The sequence below is a fragment of the Falco punctatus genome, assembly GCF_963210335.1.
Source record: "Falco punctatus genome assembly, chromosome: 10".
Lineage (NCBI taxonomy): Eukaryota > Metazoa > Chordata > Aves > Falconiformes > Falconidae > Falco > Falco punctatus.
The window spans coordinates 9,449,840-9,471,767 of record NC_137590.1 but is presented as its reverse complement, the minus strand read 5'-3'; the positions used below and the strand labels follow the sequence as shown (position 1 = coordinate 9,471,767).

The 21,928-nt window shown below is 40.6% G+C and overlaps 1 long non-coding RNA gene across 1 annotated transcript in view; it reads right to left on the bottom strand.

Annotated features, from left to right (window-relative positions):
• Positions 1–5,761: 5,761 nt before the first annotated feature.
• The window catches only part of LOC308070754, a 31,862-nt gene continuing 15,695 nt past the window's right edge, over positions 5,762–21,928 (bottom strand). Inside the window, exon 2 of the long non-coding RNA XR_013930841.1 lies at positions 5,762–21,922. This is a non-coding gene — a long non-coding RNA (uncharacterized lncRNA). The remainder of the gene's footprint in view (positions 21,923–21,928) is intronic.

The following is a 21,928-nucleotide window of genomic DNA, read 5'->3' as shown; positions in this document are numbered from 1 at the left end:
CGCCTGCAGAGAATCTTCTTCATTATTTTTAATCTAACTACATTAATAATTCTAATTAAATACTAGTACTTGACACTATATAGCAAGTCTGACCAATTCCTTTTGCAAAGATATGGACACAGTATCCATCAAAGTAAGACACTGTATTGATAAAAAGGTTAGTAGTGCGCATGATGTGTGAAATTTTAGTTCCAATTTTATCATTCTGGAGTACAATCAGGACGATGTTCATTGTGCACAGCACAGACTTGCATTGCAGTGGCAAGCCCCAGTAGCTGGTAAGGTGTAGCCATAAGGAAATTAGCAATTTGGTCTGTCTTGAAAATTTTAGCACCCTGCAAGGTGATCACAGAAGGCTTAGGAGGCAGTTCAGAGCTCCTGACACCCTTACATCTTTTGAGTCTTGTGGTTTCTGAGATCCAAAGACACTTGTGGGTTTTAGTGTGAGGAAAGAATGATTCCTGAGAAGATCAACCCAGAAGGAATTCTTTAGGGCAGCATTCAGTGGAAAATCCTACTCACAAAGCCACAGCAAGTACTCCTTAGACAAAACACCTACTTTTATATGTAGATGCAGCTGTTGTGGGAAACTATCCATCTTTGGGTCCATAAAAGTCCAATCTATTTTATATGAAAAAGGCTAATTTGCACAGGTCTGGGAGAAGGAAGCCTCTTCCAAATGATCGATATTTTGTTATTTGTAATAACATTGACCAGGTTATCATTAGTCTTCAGATACTGCACACATGGGTGTATCAAAAGAAGATTAATCACATCTGATTATATACCATTTTAGGATCAGTTCCAATAAACCCGATTACAGCATTCTGTAACTAATAAGACCTCATTGAACTCAATGTATCCCTCTTAGGGTGCAGACTTGCATGGTGCTGAGCACCTCTGGTGAGATAGGGAACAGTCTCTGATAAATCCTGAAGTCTGAGAAAATCAGGCCTCCCAGTAGTTAATTATGGGGGATTAACGACCTATATGAAAAATAACAGATGTGGCTAAACAATAAGTTTGCAAGCAGCAATACAACCAATCAATATAAAGCTGTGTTTAGCAGGCAATTATGCACCAAACATGGCAGGAAGATTAAAAAAAGCAAAACTCTTCATACTTGAAAACATATTTGAAATGCTGGGAGTATGCAAAACATCCAATTATGAAAACAGCATGCTAGAACTGCTGAGATAACTTCTCATTCTTGTTATTATACAAGGTGATTTTTACAAGGTTTGCTTATTGTCATAGTTCCTTTTCACTCAGACTAGAATAAAATGGAGCACAGGTAATAGAACTGCCTTAAATAGTTACTTCGTTGGCAAAGCATAATTCCAAGTCCATTTTAAATCTATGTACTGGAGTGCTTAATCTAAGCTGGAAAGGATGGGAAAAAATAAACACTATGATAAGTAGATATGATATCAGGAGCTGGCTGTGCTTGAAATTTCTCTTGATTATTGCTGCTAATGCTTGAGACAGACAGGAACTGCAAATAAATAAATACGTTCTGTTAATATTTGCTGAATTTTTTTAACACATTCCCTTTGGCTCTACTTGTATCCTGTCTCTCTTTTGCTTTCTGAGAACGTATGTGTGATTGAGTCAGGGAACAAATGTTTGGCAAAAAAGTTCAAAGTTTCTAAGACTGGCACACATTAGTATTTGTGTCAGAGATCTGTGCACTTTAACCCCGGCTTGGAAAAGCCATTCCTGTTCAGGATAGCAGTAGCACATCAGGTAAAACCTGTCTGCACCAAACTCAAAAGGGTATTTGGATGGGAGCAGAATTTCTCCCATGGCCCTGGAACTTCTGTGTGTATTTGGGGTTTTACTCCTCCCCCAAAGTCTAGAAAGGTCAATGAAATCAGTCCCTTTGGATTTTAAGGGACTTTTCATGAGGCTCCCAGACAGCAAACAGAAAAGTGTTTGTGTGACTTTGTTCCAGGACTGCAAACTCAAGAATTCAAAAACTGTAAGTCAGACCCTGCAGAACTGTGGCAAAATTATATTTAAAATTAGAAATTTGGGATGTTTTTATTGTCTTTTTGTATCTTGAACCTATGTGGTTCATATTTTCCAGCTGCCCTGCTATGAGGGCTAGAGCCTGGCTTTGTATTGTGCTGGGAAACTGAAAATCTCAAGTGATCACGTGGCTCCCGAAGCATGGGGCTTACCAAAGTCACAAACTGCCACAACATTGTTAATAAAATGTTGTCGATTCAGCAAAATAACTGCTAACTGTATTTCAGATATCGCATGCTGCAGATGATGATCATTTAGCAAAACCTGCATTTTTATGATGTGTGTTTTCCAAAACACTTTAGTAAATCACCTTCATCTAGCAAATCAAAACATTGTAGGAAAACTTGACTCCAGATAAATATTTTGCCAAGAAACAAAGATTTTAATATGAATTTATGTTTATGCTTAAGCATATTCTCTGCCCTGCAGCTGGGAGGTGTGATGTGAAAGCTCCTAAATAAGTGTCCACAGTGCTCCCACATGCAGAGTGGTAAATTCTCTGAATTTTATGCCACCTTAGCTTTGCTGTTTGCTTGGGCTAGCTAAAAATACAGATTCACTACAGCCTGAGTTCGGCTCTCACATCTGTCAGCCCTCCACACACTCTCATTGTTGCAGGTTTACTTTCAGAGTAGGACACTAGTAGCTATAACAAAGGGCAACATTTGTCTTTGTATAGATGTGTACAGATCTGTACGGACTGTACGGCCATCAGAGCAGTATCAATTCTTTATATACAACTTTATCAGACATGCAGCCATGATTTTGGATATTGTGTCTATTTCTACCCTCAGAACTCCTGATCTGAAGCATGTGACAGTACTTTTTTGAGAAGCCTGACCTAGAGATCAAGGGGTGCAGAGCACCCACTTCACCCACAGCCTGTATCATTTCCTTTATATCCCTTGAGCTTCAAGGATGCCCACATCCCGACAGCCGCCCACATTCAGGCTGCCTGTAGTTTTCATCAGCTTCTGTTTTAGGGAATGGCCTAATGGGAATGGGAAAAGATGGATGGCCTGTGTGACAGAAACTGGATTAGGTGCAGCCCATCCACGCCAGGAGCTGGAGCATCTTTGTGTCTGTGTTAAGTGTGGATCCAGTGGGAATAGTTGGAAACTCTGAATAGCCTTGAGCCCATCCTTGCTGGTTCAGGAGAACCAATTTTAAAACCCTTCCAGTCAAGCAGATGCATCTTATGTTGCATTCAGAAGGTCATAAAGTTCCTGATTAAGCTATCTGCTTGTTATAAACTAGACTTTCAGGTTTTAGGTATGTTCCAAGAGGCCAAAACTCTAACTTTGGCTTGTCAGAATAAGCTGTATTGCTACAACTAGCTCCAATTTTATGACTGAAAAACAACAGATCAGCCATTAGGTTATTCACATATTTGTTAAAGACATTATTGAAATGTTTTCCTCAGAAGCAGGAAAAAACAAAACAAACAAAAAGCCATACCACAGTTTCAGAGAGTTTCAGAGCTATTATGGCCTTTGATTTATGAGTTTTAGCAGGTTCTGGAACAATGTCAGAAAAAAAATTGGGAGAAGCTTGCTGTTACAGCATAAGAATACTATAGTATTCTGAAGTTTTATTTCAGAGGATTTAGTCTGATTTTGTGGTTTTATGACACCAATGGGTTCCATTATTTGCAATCTGCAGACTCACAAAACTAAAATATAGTGTGCTTACATTTTGGAATTAAAAAACATTTTCACAAATAAATCTAAGCAGATTGGAAATAATACAAAAATCTGTTCATTTTACTAGAAGAATTTGAACAGAAACTGGGCATGATTTCACAGTCAAAACACAATAGAAAACTTATTTGGGTTTGCGGCGCTGCAAAGATGCAACCCGTTGTCATTTATTCACTGGTCATTAAATCAGAGCAGATTGGTATTAGTTAAGTGGCAAGATGAAATCAGCATTCCTCCCTGTGGTCCATTTTCTGTTTATTTTTCTTATCTTCTCTACAAGTGGATAAAAGAAAAAAATAGAGCCAGAATATAAGCAATTACAAGGTCCAAATGCTCTTGCTTGCCAGTGTTAAGCTAGATCTGTTCTGCATGAAAAGAGATACTGCATGAGAGAAAACTACATTTTTCTTTGTATGAATCATCCTATCTAGTTCCAATAAAATTCCCATGGAAACTCCAGGGCCATCCAGCAGATCCCACACTATTTGTTAAAGGGAAGTATCGTGGTTTGAGAATTGCCTTGGGTTCCTGTCATGCCATCCGTGCTCTTTAGCAGTATGACTCCAGTAAGTACAGTGAAGTCCCGTGGTCCAGTCACTCAGGCATGGAAAAAAATCCAAAATGTTGCATTTCTCAGTGTAATGGTACCTGGTTCCCTCCAGAAAGACTAGCAAGGACACTGGATGCAGAAGCTAAAGAGCTGATAGTAAAAGTATTGGCTGCATAAACCCTGCTAGGTTCAGACATTACTTCCCAGGTTCCCATGATCTCACTATATCCTGAAGATCCTACTAATTATTTTCTTTTAATTAGCATACACATTGACTTTGATGGGATCGGGTCTGCCCCACATGCAGCTTTCACACCAGCACAAGCACACCAGTTTGATTTGCCTGTGCTGCTATAAGCTCCAACGGGAACTGCAGTGGGGCAAGGGCGCTGTGTGCCGGCCACGTCCCGCACCTCTCCTTCCTACAGAGCTACCGTGAGCTGAAAAGAGGACGAGTTGTTACTGTAAGTGTGTGCTGCTACAACTGCTGACTTTTGCTAATATAGCTATTATAGTTACTGACTCATCAGTGATGTAACCGTGCTGACAGAGGACAGCAAGATGGATGTAGTTTCTTCTAGTCAACTAGGTCTTTGTCTGAATATGACTTGCATTTTTTTTTCCCAGTAAGCTTTAGCAAGAAAAACAAAACATTTTGCTGGTAGCCCTTGCCCAAGCAGGGCTGGGTCTCCAGCCATAAATTTTGTTGGCTAGGTCAAGCATTTTGATTAATTTTGATATAGTAAGGGAGAAAAAGGAAGAAGAAAAAAAAGAAAGAAACGGGGAAAAAAAGGATTCTCAGAGATTTTCTGACTAATTTTGTTTCTGTAATAGGATGGTAATAAAAATGCTATTGAACCCTGAGCTACATGAAGATTAATACTAGTCACCAAGCAACTAACTTGGGAAAAAGGATGAATGTTAGTAGGAAAACAAGGATATTAGTAAAGCCAAGCAAAGCAGAAGCATAAAAAATCAGGACGCCAGCTAGTTCTGGTTGTTCCAAAAAAAATCACTTACAAAAAATTTCCAAAACAACACTTTTCGCTTAAAAAGTCCAAAACAACACATCAGCATTCTAGTAATTCCTACCATTGAATATCTGACTTTTAAACAGCACATATTTTAGGAGGAAATACTTGAGCTATATAAATAAGAGGCATCCAAGAATCTTTGTTTTCTTCTGAAATACAAGGCCAATAACTTATCTCTTATTAACAAGTTCATCTTTTGTTTCCCCAAGGTGCCTTTTTTTTTTTTTTTCCTCCCTGTGTGTGCTCTTGGCAAAATTGTTTGGAACAAAAAGAAAGCAGCTTCCCCTCCTGTTGTTTTGCTGCCTTTGCAAGCATTTATTTTCATGGAGACAAAGCTGGGTTTCCTCTGTGGCGGTGTTGTGTTGCGTGAAATGTCCCAGCATTCCTATGAATGGAGGCTTCTAAAGACAGGCTGTTCTGTTTTGAACTTGTTATGACAAAAATAGCCAAAAAAAAAAAAAAAAAAAAAAAAAAAAAAAAAAAAAAAAAAAAGCCAGCTTGTCAAATTAGGAATTACATGAGGTCAGCAGATTTGGGAACAACCGCAACTGGAGGAGAGAGAAAGAGAGAGACCTAATTACGACTTGGGGGGAGGGAGAAAGGGTGGACCTTTCTGAAGCAAACCCAGAGCTGCTTTTGATCTCTGGGCATGGTGGGGCACTCGTGACGTCTTCCATTAATTTTGGTGGCAAACGATTGGGCTTTAATATGCCTAAAATAGCATCAATGCTGGCCAACATTCCAGCCTGCCCTCTGCACACCATATGATTATTTCTGCCAGAAGCATAAACCATTTGCACTGTGAGGTTAAACAGTGCCCTAAAATCCTGTGCCCACTTCGAACTTTCTCGGGATTTTATACAGTACCTGTCACTACAACATCAAAAGCTAACTTCTGCAAAAGTCTGGCTTTCAGAAATCTCTGGAAAGGGAACTCAGCCCATTTTGGAGAAGTTTGGTATCACAGCACAATAACTTTATCACTTGGACCTTTGTCCAGCCTCAGATGTCATCAGGCACAGGGGATTCTTTCAACTTGGTATAGGACAAACTGTAAAATTCACACCCAGACCCAAGCAGTAAGTCCAGAAGTGGTTTTGAATTGTGCCAAAGTCTAATGTTATTTATATATGTAATTATAGGAAGCAGTAGATAGTCAGTGTAGTCTAGGAGACTGCAGATGTAGCAGTAAGCCAAAACTCCTGTATTCTGATCTTAACTCAGTGACTCAGTTTGCTTATCTTGTACAATACAGATAATAATCGTGCTGACCGGCAGGGGCACAGGCAGGCGTCAGCATCCAGCACAGTCCTGGCAGAGGCTGGGGGAAGCTGCCAGGAGATGCTCTCCCTCCACCTGTTAATTTTGCAATGCTTGATGAATTCCTGGATTTTATTTTTTTTTCCCAAGCCCCATCTATCAGACTCCCATGATTCAGTGTAAAATTTTTCGTTCCTAATTAAAAAAAAAAAAAGGTTGTCTGCATTTGTTATTTCAGAGGGAAGTTAAAATTAAGATCTATATGCAGCCAAACAGCTTAAAAACAAATGAATAGTTGTTGTGTTTTCTAAGAACCTTATGAATCCTAGGCCAGCTGGGGGTGTATGGGTAAGGGATGTCTTGACTTCTGAACACTTGGGAACGGCAATCCCAATTGTTTAGACTAATACAAATAGTGCACATTAAAACATAAGGCAGGAGGTTGTTTGGTCCTCTGCGTTGGCTCCCAGAGGCTGCACCACAGAAGAGCGCTGTTCTTGCTTCTTTCCTTCGGTCATATGCAGATGCAGAATCCAAATCACCATCTAGAAATTAACCAACTATTTATTCAAACCAAATTCAACCAACTAATTGTTCCCAAGCTTTTCCCTTCACTATTCATTACTTGGTACGTACAATCAGTTCCCTAGGACCTAGGTCATATGACATGCCTTTTTTGGGGGGCCTGGATAATTAGAATGTGAAACTATAATAAATAGTAAATAACAAATTTACTTAGCAGAAGTCAGTTATAGACACAGCCACCCTTTCTCCACATTCTCGAATATCTCTGCTAATAAAAACTCATTCATGCCAATGCTCACAAATAGCAAATGAAACGGAGCACAACATTGATTGTAAAAAGCAAATGCTCTTTGCAAATGTTTGCAAATCCTACCTTGTACAATCCAATAATTCTGTTGGCCACGCACAATACCTGGGGATGTGAAGGTGACAGCTATCTCAGCGGTGTTTGCAGTAGAATATAAGTCAACTAGAATAAATGTGGCACCTTTGAAGTATTACATCTGGAAGTGGCCAGCATATTTTCACATACATTTTCAATCTTGTACTTAGAATATATTCCAACCTTACATTCTCTCCGACTAGTGAGTTAAAAGTCCAACATTCACATTTGTTAATTTTTAACCTGGGTATGTAAAAATGTTCTGATTTTTTTCAATTAAGATGTAAAAGTAGCAAACCTCCCCCCTCCCCTCCCCATTTCTACACTTGAATGTAAAGCACACAGATAAGCACCACTTGAACAATACAGTAATAACTAAACTGGATAACCTATCTGGGTTTAATCCAGCCTGCACAAAGACAGCAGTTCAAGTTGAAACTGAAAGCCAGTATTTAATATATGAACTGGTAAAGACAGCATTTGATATAACTTTAACAGGATCGCAAAAGTTTAACAATTGTGTGGGATTTGTTTGTGAATTTTAACTTTCCCTTTATCGCAAACAGAAAAGCTGAAGAAGCTTACAAATTAAATTGCATGAATGTGTCTAATCTGGGAAGAAGGAAGTTCTGCCTCAGATACATACGCTTTATGCAACAGAGCTGTTTACTTTATTTGTAAACCCTTCCAAATACTGTCCAAAGTTCATTCTTTGTTCAAGGTAAGAATGTAATTACATGGCCTGAAATGCAATAGAAGTAATAAAGTTAGGATTCACTAGAGAAAGACAATTTGGAATTAAGAAAAAGCAATTTAAACAATCTTAATGCCTCTCCTCCCTCCCCTCCTTCTTAATGACTCTCGTCCCCTTAAGAAACCTTTGAAGTAAGCCAAAAAGCACGAGCGAGTCTGTTTAAAGGTCATGTGTATCTGCTCCGTTTCCCCTTGGTGCAATATGCCTTTGATAATCCCAGGAGTATACACTGTTGTTTTACGTTTTCATCCAAGTTTCATTTTTAGGGAAGACACAGCAACGTCTAAGCTTTATATGCAACCTTTGATATGCATTTAATATTGTTAATTATGCTCTTGATCAGACTTTAAAGAGCAAAGCCTATCAATGGAAGTTCAATGGAGATTTATTTGCAAGCACAAAGCGTACTTACAGAGAAATAAAATCAGGGAAATAGGAAGGCATATTGAATATAGGCACTCCTTCTGCAAAGATAAATGATTTAGTAATGAATAGATTCTTCAGGCCATAAAAAATCCATTTATTTTCTTTTGAATTTCAACTAGAGGTCTTGCACTTTCCCACTCAGTTATAATCAGTTAAAATTAGAATACAGAGAAGGAAACCAGTCTGCCTGTAAACTGCAGGCCAGACAACAACCAAAATGTATAATAACAGAAGTAAAATTAACAGACATTTTAAAAGAGACAGTATTTCCACAGAAAGGTACTTGTTTATTACCATTCAACGTGGAATGAAGATGTGATCTAAAACACACACCGCTTTTACAAATTATCTGCCTCATAACAACATGCTGCCAGATTTTAGTCAACTCATTAAAATGAAGGATCCACTTGACCTCTTCTGTAATTGTGGAAATGAACCAGAAATATGATTAGTCCAATAACTTCATGGGTTGCTCCGTGCTAAGCTTGCCTTATCAAGGAATCTGTTCTTGTAGCAGAGTGAACGCGCTGAGTGCTGACTCCTGCTTCACTCGCGTTTTCCTGTGGTTTATCTGCACGGGAAGGAGAAAGCTGACACACACCCAGCTGTGGAGCACAACAGCCTCCCCTTGCTTTGTGCCATGCTCCATCCCGTGTTTTCAGAGGTGATGGACACATCAGAAGGGTAGACATGGGAGCTTGTCCAGCTTGTAGCCTCACGACAGGGATTTCTGGCCCCAGGACCAGTGACTTGCTGATGGCCAGGTGGCTGCTCAAAGGCAGAGCCCCTGGGCAGGTCTGTTGGGACAGTTCTGTGGCCCAAAAGCTAAACTCAGCCTGGACAAGCAAAATGGCCTTGTTAGGACTGAAACGGGATTGACTCAGTGGCTAGATTGAAAATATGCTAAGCAGTGATCAGCTGCTGTGGTAGCACCATCTCCCCTTCCACCTCCCATTTCTGTGGTTCCCAGGGTCTGGCTGAATGACAGATATAATTATTATTATTATTTTTAATAAGAACTGGAAGCAGGTCCACTATTGCTACTTTTGGGCCCATGGGGACTTTTACTACTGAAAATGTCCCGCTGAGGCCAATACCAGAGCTATTTGCATGAAACAAGGGAGAGAGATTGGAGAAACGTAAAGAGAACTGGCTGTTTAATTTTTGTGTTAAATGTAGCCTTCATATTTCAGCATTAATATGGGTAAATGTGTCAGGAGTTGGGTAAATGTGTTGAAATTAACTGGATGATTACAGAACAGTGAGATGGGAGCGAGTTCTGCAATAGCTCCATTCCCAACACTGCTGCTGTTTCTCCTTGGCATAAAGAGATAAAATACATTTGCTTCCTGGTCCAGCCAGACCTTACCACCTCCTGTCTGCTCCGATTGCTGAATTTACCACACTATTTTCATTAGCAAATACAATTTTCTGTAAAACAACCTTCTGAACACCAGGGTGGACCAGGAATTAACAGGTGCTGAGATTTCCGCGTGGCAGTGGTCAGGCAGAGGGCTGGGAGCGATGGCTGGATCTGCCCGTCCAGGCTCAGTCTTCCTTGCTCACCTTCGGTCTCTGAGTGTGCAGTAAAGTCAAATGAAGGGACTCTCTGCTGTAAATGCCAGACTGACAATTCCAGTGTTGTTCAACAAACACAATTCAGGCAAAAAGGACTAGGGTTTGATCTTCAAAGTATTTTTCTAACTTACTGCCTGTAAAAGTTATGAACAGTTGTACGATGCTTTGAAAACATAGGTTTTAGCACTTTTGTCTGTGCAAATTAATCACTGGAAAAGTCTGTATCCCAATCAACTACCCTGAAACACTGAAATTTCTGTATCTCATTTCTCTAACAATAATCCATATAGTTTAGAAATTATAATAGAAACAGAAATAGAAGGGAATAGAAATCAGCTTGAATACAGGCTAAGTAAAAATTTCAGTCCTGATTTTATCCCACTATTGTTTTCTCCGTCCTCATGCTGCACATCAGAGCTGTGAGTGAGCTTCATCCCCGAACAGGGACTGCGTTGGGCACACATATGGAAGCTGAGAGCTGCAGGAGGCATCCTGCTTGTTTATTACAGCTGTGCTTGAAAAACACATTCAAGCCAAAAGGATAGCCGGGTTTGATCCATACTTATTATCTATAGTTTGACCCATGGAATTTCTGTATATCCTGAAGCCCAGGAATTTTAATCTAACAGTTTACATGTTTAAAGACAAGAGCTTTTGGTTACACACTGTAGCTGCTCAGTCGATGACTATAAATCTAAGCAAATTGCTAAAGACTGAAACTCCAGAAGGCAGGAGGAATGATGCAAACAGAAGGTCCTGTTCTGACTCAGTCACTTACCAACTTGTGTTACATTTTTATTGCAGGTCAAAAGTCGACAGAGTATGCAAATTTTTTTAAAAAAAGGTTCTTGTTTTGGAAAAATACACCATTTTAGTATTTATAATTACACACTAAGGGGCTTTTATGCTCAGCCTCATTTATCTTGGATTTTTGCATAATTTGAACTAAAAGTGGCAATATGTGTAGAGCTCATTTATTCAAATTATACAGGGTTAGTGTTTTCCCTCTCTTGAACATGGTGTGCATTTTGGGATAAGTGCCAGATTCAAGGAGGGAGGAGGAGTATAAAAAGAAGAGACTGGAAAAAGACTACAGAGATACTTGTTCCACTTTTAAAATGTCTTCCAAACCTTCATGAAAAATTAGATGTGTAAGTTAAATCCCATTCCCTTTGTAAGACAAATATATTCTCTGCAGATCTCTATAAATCCAACTGACATTTGCAGTATTACTCATGCCATCTAAGGTGTACAGAAAATTGCTGTTCTCACCCATGTAATTTAATAGAAGGTGGCTTTTCTGCGTCCTCAGACACCAAGTCTTCCCTTTTCACTTGCCATTCTTTAAACTGACATATGTCAAATATATTAGCTTAAGAATTGACTTACCTTGGCTGTGTGCACGATGTTACAGATTAAGGATTACTCACTGGGCATCCTGTTGTAAATAATGTTGTGAATAGATCTTATCACCCATCACAATCCAGGCAAAACATGTTTACAGTGTGGTTATCCAGTAAATGAAGTGTTTTGTATTCAGTTTTGTGCTATACTAATGAACACTTAACATGGTTCAAATTAAAGGTATGAAATGCCTGCTGAACTAAGATCTCCAGTGCAGCAGAATTACTGTGCTGGGCAAGACGGTGTCAGTCCTTGAAGGATGGTGGTACAGGGCAGTCTTTAGGAGATTTAATTATACACCAGCCTAACGATTGTAGCTTGTATTGTTCTGTCCTCTCATGTTCAAAACGTGATTTTCCCTACCATCCTGTGGGTTTACTTGGGGGGGGACACTTATGCACAAATACATCTATTAGGCGAACTGAAATGAAAATGTGCATTTGCCAGGAGCGCTCTGGCAGCTCACCGCTCAGCGGGAAGCGGGTTCTTCACTCCCAAACGCAAACTGGGTGCAGAACATTTTAATATATTTGGAGACCTTAATGATCTTATACTAAAGTGAATTTGCCATGTTCTCCACTGGTGTAAATCAACATTCACCCATTAAGTGCAGCGTGATTTTAAGCCAACATGACGATCTACTTTGAAACTCATAAAAAAAGCACATCCCATCAGCACATAAAAGAGGACTTGTGCTTCTGTGGACACAACACAGGTTTCATAAATTGAGTCATTTTTGTGAGCCTAAATTTCCAAAATATGCTTCTGTAAGCAGGGACAGATGCAGTCCAGATGTGAGCTGGACATTTAAGCATCGTTCCTCCCTTCCTTGCCCGCAGTCACCGCAGCTCATGGGGCCAGGAGACACATGCTCCTCACCGCCGTGCCCTGGGCCAGCAGTGGCTGTGGCTCCCGAAGGGGCTGCTCCAGCCAGGGCTCACCGGAGCCCGACCCAGCTGTGCCTTGGCCAGGAGACAGCCCTGTCCCACCACCGCCACCGCCACCGCTGAGTGAGTCTCCAGGCTTCCCTGGTAGCTCTGCATCCCACTCCTTTCCCAGAGACCTGCCCCTATCCACAGTCCTGCTCCCATTCCCAGGTCTGTGCTGGTGACTGAATGTGCCTTGAAATACAAAGTGTAATTGTTGCTGCTGTGGTTTTTATGCAAAACGGTAATTTCCAAGCTTTCAGCTTGCGATTCCTGTTCTGGGTTTGCGTGCCTATTTCCTTCTGCACTTCCAGGTCGTGAACCCAGCTGGGTCACAAGCTCATCTTTGGGAACTGCTGATTTAAGGTATCCACAGAACTCCTGTTGCCAAGCTTCAGTGAAGTGCTGCGATTAGTAGGATTTATTTTTCTTTTCTAATAATACATTTGTTATGGAAAGAACTGAAGTTGATCTTCCATTCCTTAAGAAACAAAGATGCACTGTTCCTTTTGTAATGAGATGGCCTGGAGGAATGGGTAAGAGGGGAAAAAAAGAAAAGCAGACATCCACTTTTTAAGACATCAAGCACTAAATTGTGCTGTACAGAAAATCTTTTAACAGCTCCTGCTATGCTTGTTCTGTCTCCATGATGGGCCATGTTGTTGCCCCAAGGAAATCTGTAGAAAACTCCCATTAGAAAGTTGCTTTAGTGCTGCTGAAGGGCAAGTGCTGTACCTATCCGCGTTACGTTTTGAACCATTCTTTCTCTGCGGCTTGAAAAAGAGCGTCACTGCATCCACATGTAAAATATGAACTCCCAGTGATACTCTTCCCAAATGCTAATGCACAGCTGTGGAGTTTGGATATTCCAGAGCTGACTCATTCTGCAACACAGCAGATTCACAGAGATGAAGTGGAGGAGGGGCAGTGCAAAATAGCTCTTTCAGGAATTAAAAGAACTCCTAAACCCCAAAGTATTACTATTCCATTACAGTATTTCTTTCATTGAAAAGTTTGGGTTTTAATGACCCCTAACTGATTTTTTTTTTGGCTTTGCTTTGTTTCAGCATAAAATCTATGTCACTCCAGCGCAGCCTGCCACTCTTTTGTCTGATGTTACAAACAAATCCAGCCAAACATTAAGATTCATAAGGGGGATGGGGGGGAAAGCACAGCTTCTTAAAGCCACATCAAGTACGTTAGAGACAAAACATTTAATTTAAATGGTAGAAACTAACACAAAACAGCTTCAAACCTAGTAAGCAGAGTTAGCTAAGTAGAAACACATGTTCTTTTGACATTTGTTTTCATGACAATTAGAAGCAACTAGTTTTCAGCTAACATTCTTGTTCATCCCTTTGAGGCTTTGGCTAATACATTAATTCAGAATTACTGCAGAACAGGTGCCGATTAGAACGTGCAACTTCATAGTATGTAAGGCAAATAAGCCAAGTCTGGTTCAGGCACGTACATAACCATATATCCAATGAGTCAAGCAAATAAGGAACACAAAACGCTTTCATTTTTATGTTGCTTTGACCTCAGTGTATGTTTTGTTCCCATGTGTTTTGCATGCTCTGATCACCCTGATCACATGCATGTGTCTCATTCACTTGCGGAGCATATAGTTTCTTCCCCCCATTTGAAGACAAAGCCCTGTGACAGCTTGCAAAGACAAGAACAGGTTTTTAACTTGGTATCATTAGCTGGTTGGGTTTGGTTGCAACAGTTTTAATGTCAGCCCAGAGCCACTGAGAGGATTAACTTGTCAATAGGCTCTTCCTACCTTTTTTTTTTTTTCTTTTTTTTCTTTGTCTTAGCCAAGAAGCGAATCCTCACTTTATTGAAGTCAGTGGAAGGTTTCAGACTGATTCCAACAGGGACAAGATTTCACATGCAGTCAGAGACACAGCTGAGGTTTCAAAAGGGCAGATGGGTTCGACATGCCCTGCTGACTGCAGGGAGGTGACCGGGGACGGGGAGCCATGCCCTCTTGGGTAAGGAGGTACATAACTCTCAGGCTTCTGTTCTGGGATGACTATGAAAAGTTCAAAAGAACCAAAATTGCCTCAAAGCTGTTCAGCTATGGGCCAGTCTGAAATTTGTTGCTTCAGGAATTAAGGACCACAGTCTGGCCAAGGCCAGGCTGCTTTTCTCACAAATAAGGGTGGAACTAGTTTGAGGAGACAAGGGGAGAGCAGCGAATGATTTGGCTTGCTATATTCCCGGGTGCCTAAAACAGATAGGAATGACACTGCCAGCAGAAATGTCAGCACATTCACACCCCAGTCCCTCCTGGGGTTGAGCGGCATCGAAGTGCCTTCTTTCCCTTTGGTCTGGCACAGGTGCAGTCCTACGGACTATTTTCCCTGTTTTGCATCACATTCCTTCCTATCACCGTTGGCAACTGTGTGCCTTATTGATGCTGGTATTGGTCCTAAGCGGTGTGACTTGGTAAGAGGTCTAACAGAATTAGCAGGTTGTGTCCCAGAGCACATGGAACAGGGAGACATCACTGGGAACATTAATAGAAACTATATTAGCACATCTGAATCCGATTTTCAGATGAGCTATGAGAACTAGAAGCACACACTGCTGTTGCTCTCAAGGGATTTGTCTTAGGTGAGATTTTCAAGAAATCCAAGTGACCTATTATTGTTGGCCAATTAATAATTGTTTACTTGGTGTTTGTTTAAGCACGTTTATCATGCTACTGAAAGACAGGAGTAATCTTAAAAGTCTTGCTAATAAATTAGGAAATGCAGAAGCACCACACCCTGTACTTGATTGACTTCAGTCATACAATGGTTTGGTGCATGATGAAGAACACAGATGGTGTCACATGACAAACCCTTTATGGATCTAGGCAGCAGTAAACATATATATGTGACCTTGGCCCTCAGGAAAGACCAACAAAAAGCTTGGCTCTCTGATCCTGAAATCTTCAAAATACCATTTCAGCATCCATATATGCTCTTGGCATGCAAGCATCTGTATATGCAGAGCTGGGTTTTCTCCCATATAGCACAAAAATATTACAGAAGGACGTCACAGTCCTCCCAGTATTGCTGTCTATATGGCAGGGCTCCTGCCAGTGCAGCAGGTGGGTGCGGACTGCAGCCCTCCTCAGTTCCCACTGATGCCACTGCAAACCCAGCAGATCAGGTCGTTTGTGCTGGGGTCAGCCGCTGCTGTGCCTCACATTAGAGCTGTACGTTTGCAGTGGTGTGCATAAATTTTAATACGAGCACAGTTTTAATACAACTACGTTAATGAATTTCACTTTGTGCGGTAAAATAGGTAAACCCTTAGTAGGAATATGGGACTAACTTTTTGTTAATACTGTTGCTTACACAGAGCAAACAGACTGCAGAATAAGTGAGATTAAGACAATTGGTTTAATAGACTTCAGAAATAAGTGACATTAAATCAGTTTCATAAACTGATTTATGCAGGAATGGTTTCACAGGCAGCGAAGGTTTTCCTGTTCAGGCTGTATCAGGACTCCAGCGCTTGCTCACCCTCTGACCTGATCGACTCACACACTGTTAAAATGTTTTTCATTTTCCTTTTCTTTCTTTGTTCTCGCTTCTCCACAATAATGTATACACATATTCATTATATATATTTTGTATTTAAATACAGCAGTACTTTTTCACTTCTAGGACAAGAGAAGAGTGTGGTACTGCCCAGACAAGCTGTATTTGTCCTGGGAGGGGTTCACTGCTCTAAGTGGTGCAGTACAGCGACACGGCAGACCATGTCTCCATCCTACGGACTTGGTCCAAGGTGTGGCAGGAAGCAGAAGTAGCTCAGCGGGTGCTGTCTCCCCAGCTGCATCCAGCCAGCACACTGCATGCTCCCGGCCACAAAACGCTGTCATTGCCATGAAATATCAAGCTGATCCTACCTTACTCTCAGAGTCGTCAGAGTCCCAGCAACAGTTTTTGCAACAACAGGGTGTTCATATCAAAATCAAATTACTTTGATGATCTTTACCTCCAGTTGGGTCTGGCCTGGTGTAATCTCACTAGGAAGAGTGCTGGTTAGACCAGTAGAGAATCTGTCCCTTAATTCCAATTTGCTAAACCTCCAAAACGCTTCAGAATCAGCCAGAGTGAATGCTGGTATACATAAATGCTACCATTATTACTGTTAAATTATGTCTTTTACCTGATGATCCCAAGTATTTTATCAACAAAGAATGAGGCCTCACAACATCACTGTAATCTCATAAATAACCGAGATAAGAGAATGCAAGAGAATAGAAGGAGCTTTACACCAACTCCATGCTTTTTAACAAGCTGTAATAAATTGTGCATCACTGGGTGCAAAAACACTACATAAATGCCCCTTCTTTGCTAATGCTATATTTTGTGCATATGATTCTGATTTAATGTCACTTATTTCTGAAGTCTATTAAACCAATTGTCTTAATCTCACTTATTCTGCAGTCTATTTACTCTGTGTAGCAACAGTATTAAAAAAAATCCCTCTATAAACACATGCCAGCTGGAGCAAGCAACACAAGAACTGAGAAGGGTGACCCACATGTGCAGCATTACCCATATTCTTTTTATTAGAAACATTTTGTCTGGTCCCTCTTAGGAATGCCTCCTCCTGGATGCCCTGCTCTCTCCTGCCCTGCGCAGAGCCAGCAGCTGCGGCAAATCAGGCAGTTTTCATCATGCTCCCCACCCCATGGGGAAGTGGAAATTTCTCTTCCCCTCCCCTTTTCTCTCTGTTCAGCCGGAGGTGATAATCCCTACGGAATGCAGCATTTAGCACTTGTCAGGTATATGGTAATTGCTACATTCCCAGGGGATTAAATCCGTGGAATCTAATTACAGTGGACTGAAACCTCCCTATAAGAGAGGAGCTCTGCTGTATAAGAGGAGTGAAAGTCTGTGTCAGAGTAACAGGGGACTGGGGGAAGGTGAGTGAGGCCTTTGCCTTTTCCCTACTCAACGCAAGCAACGCCGAGCTCCTGCCTGCCCTTTTTGGAGACTGCTCCATGGGAAAGGCTCTGGGTAGCAGTGAGCTCTGGCTGCGATTCCCGCAAAGGTCTGCAAGTCCCTGGTGGTTGTAGACTCCTGTCAGGGTCTGAAAGTCCCTGTAAATCCGGGCTTCATCTCACGGCTATAGAAATGCTTGGAGAATGAAGGCTAAGGTCTGTTTTGCCCTAGGTAGGAGCACAGGGCCAGGCTGGTACCAGCCAGGCGGGAGTGGGATGGGTGGAGAGGCAGAATCAGCCCCTCAGCAGCAGGTGTCCTATGAAGGCACCTCACAGCTTCCCTTGGACGGTGTTCCAGGTGGCCCTAATGGCTACAAGCTTTTTTTATTTCTCCTTAAATATACCTATCATGATCGCTTTTATCTCTACTTGTTTTTATAACAGCTCTGGGTTATGCTTAACTAAACTCCTGCTTAATTGCATGTCCTCTTGCACGCGTTTACCCCTGCATTGCAGGTGAGCAGTAGCTCTTAGGTTTGACCTTGCTAGTGAGGTTTTTCATTCCTTGAATAGTGTGGATGCAATCCAAACCCCAGTGAAGTCAATTGGAATTTTACAATTGACTCCTAAGCCTTGATCAAATACAGTTTTACTAAATCTGATGGCAGTATACATCCAGAAACGTACCCGTATACACTCACCTATGTATGTCCATAAAAATTGTTATTATGGATAGTCTAAAACAGCCCCAGTTGCTACTAATGTATTATCGAGAAGCACTGAAGTTCATTTCAATTTGAAGTCAGTGGAGCATATGGCAGAGGAGGAAAAGAAAATTCAAAAGTACATAATACAAATATGCTGATCTATTGATGATACTAGAAGAAAATGAAGGAGACAGGAAGAGGTTTGTTTATAAGAGGAAAGACCTCTCTGCATATACAAAGATGAAGTGTGTTATGTCAAGATACTAAGTAAGAGTTTTGCTCTGTTTTATTTAGAAAATAAAAAGAACAGATGCTCTGCAAACTTGTCTACGCAAGCTTTTTTTTTTTTTTTTAATCAGTTTTCCAGTGGATAATTATATTCAGACAGTGAAAAAATATATATAACACTTGATACCTCAAATCAAAACCCTTTGCAATTTTGTATCTGCCTGTTCTAAGGGCTCCATCTTTGATTACGCACTCTCATCTTGATACATGAGCTTCAGGGAGATGAGTTTCTCTGTTCAAATGTACACACCTGCAGACTCTGTAACTGACAAAACACAAGTGGCAAGATTTAAAAAAGTTACCGCCTATCTGCACTACTTGTACAATACTACCAAGACTGTCGCCCAACAACAGCGTTAGAAACAAAGTCATAAGATTGACTTTCCAAAGCCTTAAGTTTTAAAATTAGTTTTCATTTTATTTGTTTGTGATTTTTGAGACTTTATGTATTCTCAGTTCTTATTTTCAAGTTTTTGTTTTCATTCAGAAAGACTAAAAGCAATAAAGGAATAACTTTGAGAAAGTACTTACAGTTCTCATGGAAACACATAAGAATGTTTTTGCCTCCCAGAACTGAATCTTAAAAAAAACCCAAAACCAATTACTGTAAGGCTTAGTGATGTTGCTAGAGTTGACACACTATGCAAAACATCACTTCTGTTGTCCTTGAATTATTATTTATAAAATAAAGAAACGTACAAACAGTTCTGCAATGAAAATATTAAAAAGAAGTTGTATAATATATTTAAAATTTTATAGGAAAACTTGTGCTGAGAATTGGGAGACCTGGCTACATTACTAGCTCAGCCACTGCATTTACGTATGACTCAATTTCATCAGTCCTTTGCATCTTCAGTTTCTGCATATACGAAGTTGACTTGTAATGCTTAACAAATGAATCCTTATAAAAGTGCTCTGAAATTCTTGGGTGGAAGTCATATACATGTGTAGAGTATTAATGCGTATTATTAATGCTATGACTAAGAAGCATGCATAATTAGAATGTGGAAACATAACTGGACAGTATGTATATAGCCTATTATAGACATCTCTCCAGCAGGGGAATTATTTCTAACTATGCCACTGATTTATTTTCTCATTTTGGGCTAAATTATATCTGATGCTGATAGTTTGCTCAAAAATGAATAAGGAATACTAATTCCTCCTATTCTTTCCGGAAATGCTTTTCTTCTGATTTGGGAAATGTTGAGCATTTAAGTCACAGTGATCACAGTTAAACATTAGTACCAATGAAATATTCATATGAGAAATGGACTGATAAAATAATTCTTTATTCACTTATTCATAAATCACCAATAAAAATTACTGACCCTGGCATACCTATCAGCTAAGCAGCACAAATAATTTTACATCTGTTTGCTCCATCCTCTTTTTGAAATTTTGTTCAATCTTTCTTTATTTTGCCTGTGTATATTTGGAACAGCATTTTCATACACAGTCGTGTCCTTTCGTGGTTTCTATTTTCATATTTTTTCTTTTGTATTTTCCTGTGATCACCCTCCATTACAGCATACAATAATTTTAGACAGGAGGATGCTTGGAAAACAAAGATGCTCATTCAAACCCAGGCAGAAAAGCAAAAGCATGTTACAATGCAATCTCCATTAGTCCACAACTGACAAATTACATTGCAGTCACCTAAAATTCCCTCTGCTATTGCATTAAATTTTTGCATGTTATTTACGAGCTGTTGCATTTGACTCTCGAAGGGGCTACACTTCCCTCGATGAAAAATTAACTGTACAGTTTTTTAAAAACTCATTAAGTTAGCTCACGTTTAATTTAATCTTTGCGCAGAGTTTGACTGGGTGTAAAAAGCAAGGGAGGAGTTGAAGAGTTAGCCCAATATCTGCAAAGTGTGAAGTGTGGCTTTGTCATGAAAAATGCCTGTGTAAACCGAGAAAAGGCTCTTTGAGAAAAGGCTCTTTGTGGTGATGCCTGTCGGTTAACATAAAATCATGTGTCCTAGAGAGCCGGCTGCGGGGGAAGTGTTAAATGTGGCTGGCACAGCGGGGAATGGACCACAGGTGAGAAGAATGATCTGATGGACTGAATAAAGAGTCCAGAGGTGTTTCTGTTTGATGATGGGGCATTGTGCTTGCAGGAGGTATATCGGCTGCTGCTGTAAACCTGCAGAAGGAGCCAGGAGAGCAGGAGATGGCCAGTGCTGCCAGCAGGAAGCTGGGTGGTGCCTGATGGCATCACCGGAGCTTTTTGAGGAAGGTGGCGAGATGAAAAGACACACACCACTTTCTCTCCAGCAGCCTGCTTCTGTTCTGCAGGCCAAATCTTCCCCCTCACCTGGGTATAAAGTTTTAGCGTGTCATCAGTATCCCCCTTGCTTGCTTGTAGGCCACGTGCAGCCCCAGCCTGGTCCTCTTGGCATTGCCCAGGTTCATGCTGTGCGTGCTGGTCTCTGCCTTGCTGGTCACCCAGCCCCTTCCCAGGCGGATCATAGTGCTTCTTGCAGCTGTTCTGGTTTATGGACCTGTTCCTCCGATAGTTATTGACATGACTCGCTCTGCTTCCCAGGTAAGAGATTCAGTGTTCTCAGCTCCACACACACAAAAACCTATTCCATACTGCTCTTCTGTCAGAAGCCATAGATTTTATCTGCTGATTTGGGGATGTTCAAATTATAGCAAGTCCATTAAAAACTTGCAGTGAAACAGGCACTGAAACCCATTCGTGACACTGATGCCATGTTTAACCTGTGCCCTTACCCCTGCAATCTCCGCAGGGGCCAAATCACAGCAGTGAGTACTTTTTTGTATGTTTCTATGAACTTGTGCATATTTTTCCACGAGTTAGAATTTATTGTAAGGAAGACTAATAATCAGTAACTTTGCATATCCTCACTAATTTTTTTTTTTTTTCTAGTAACTGCACATTATTCAAAATAGTGGGTGTTTTTCAGCCAAATAAAAAAAGGGAAAAACACATTCTGCAAAATGATCATATGACCTTGTCAGAAAACTTTTCTCCAAGCATCCTATCTTCATAATTTTATTAATCACTAAGCTATTGCATTTGGTGTGTGTTTGATTTTATTTTGTTCAATCTGAGTCATAATGTTTATGCAATAACAGCCACAGAGCCTACTAGTGAAAACCAATTGCATGTGAATCCAACACAGATTAATTCTGATTGAAAATTGTTACCTATTGATGAGACTGGCCTATTAATTTAGTGGCTCCAGCTGCATGAGTCTCTACACCTGAGAGCCCTCAGTGGTAGTGGCGATGAGTGAATCCCATGGAGGTGAGCTGGGGGGATATGGTGATTCAGTCTCTCTCTCCAGAGCTGCTGTTTTCAGCTCAAAACTGAGCTTCTGGCTGTGTTTGAATGGTCAGGGTATCTTAGGAGACGTTTCCTCCTTGCTCTGTTT